Source organism: Limulus polyphemus, unplaced genomic scaffold, assembly GCF_000517525.1.
Source record: "Limulus polyphemus unplaced genomic scaffold, Limulus_polyphemus-2.1.2 Scaffold1171, whole genome shotgun sequence".
In the NCBI taxonomy this organism is placed as follows: Eukaryota; Metazoa; Arthropoda; class Merostomata; order Xiphosura; family Limulidae; genus Limulus; species Limulus polyphemus.
In genome coordinates this window covers 303,038-304,707 of record NW_013666781.1, presented here as the reverse complement: position 1 = coordinate 304,707, position 1,670 = coordinate 303,038, and the positions used below count along the sequence as shown (strand labels likewise).

Sequence of the window (1,670 nt, the reverse complement as noted above, 5' to 3'; positions counted from 1 at the left end):
AAAGCATTGTAATGTTTACTGATAATCTACCAAATTTAGTTAACATTCGCATACTAATTTAAAAGTTATAGCATGAAAACTATAACAAGAACAAAATGGTTATGAGGTTGGTCCCATGGACTGAGCACATGCTGAAAAGAGTTAAAACAACCAGTTTTGCCATGACTAAGTCACCTTCCAGATGAGAGCCATAACAATTATCAAACATAGGTAGCTGCTTTATCCAACAAGTTTGAGTGACATACCAAAAGTATCCAGAGCACAGTTCCAGAACAAGATACGGAAGAAAGAGACCTTAGTCGAACTTGTAGAAAATTTGGAAAGGCTTGGCTAATTATTTTGCCCATGCTCTACATAAAATGGTGATTTGTTGACACATGACCAACTTATTAATGTCATAAAAGGGTGAGGAAATGAGAATTAGGTTGAAGCAGAGTAGGTGTACATTTTAAAAGGAAGCTGTCCACTTGGTGATGAACTTAAATCTGTTAAAGCCACAGATAAACAGCTAAAGGCACTATCATCAGATTAATGTAGTATTGAAATATGAACTTCCTCTGACAATATTCTAAAAGAATTGAAAGGATTAGTTAAATAACTAGTTACACAGAATTGGAAATATACTACAAAACAAAAGATGACCATATTGCTAGGAACTGCAGTCAACCCTGTATAAAATAATAACTATCCAATGACTAGTCAAAAAAAAGACTTGATTTATTCTGACAAATCTTTATTAAAAAATTAATTCTTTGTCTACAAAAGTAAAAAAAAAAGCTTTTCACTAACCAAATAGAAATTCACCTATTTGTTCTCTGGAAAGTGGTCATTTTATGTACTTGTATTTCATCATTGCGTAAACGGAAAGGTTTTGAACTAAATAAGCCTTTCCTTCTTTACTTTAATATTAGTCTTTTTTCTGCATATACAGTTCTTGTATATGATAGAAACTAGTTTTATAATTAGTTTTGTTTACTTTCTAATTATAAGTATTTTCTTAAGTTAAAGCTTTTACCTACACATACAGTAAAAATTACGAACAGATTTTTTAATCATGTAATACACCAGAAACTAGGCACTCTAAAAAGCTTGCTAAGTTTAGCATACACTATATTCATCACAGAAAGCATTGAAGAAGTTACACACTTGGTGCTTTACTAACGTAAACCAATTCCCTATCATCGTAGACACCCAAACATGCAGAATTTAATGAGCACAAACTTGTTTAACAAACAACCAAACTAAAAAGAAACACTGAAACAAAGGAATTTTAATCACTGGCACTATACCATCTGTAGAAAACATTAGTATACATCTAACAGGATTTGGAAAATATTAGCAGATAAGAATAACTTTAACATAATGACTAGATTAATTTTTCTCCCCTGAAATATAAAGTAAGTAAATGTTAGGAAAATTATTTAGTGAACCTCCTCTGCCAAGAAACATTTACAAAATACAGTGTAGCAATTGCCCAGCCTTTTACATAGGTGAAACGAGACTTAATTTGAACATTAAGTTAAAAGAACACCAAAAACCCCCTTCCCAAATCCACGAACATAAAAACAACTGCAGTTTTTCTGAACAGAATGTTATTGTACCTGATGATGACAAAACCTTGTCGAAACGTACATTTGCTGTTATGTTAAACTTATATTAAAGTTTTTCCT

General features: G+C 31.5%; 1 protein-coding gene across 1 annotated transcript in view; it reads left to right on the top strand.

Moving 5' to 3' along the window:
- Window positions 1-1,670, top strand: part of LOC106462459 (DNA mismatch repair protein Msh2-like) — a 196,351-nt gene that overhangs the window by 11,939 nt on the left and 182,742 nt on the right. The window lies entirely within an intron of this gene.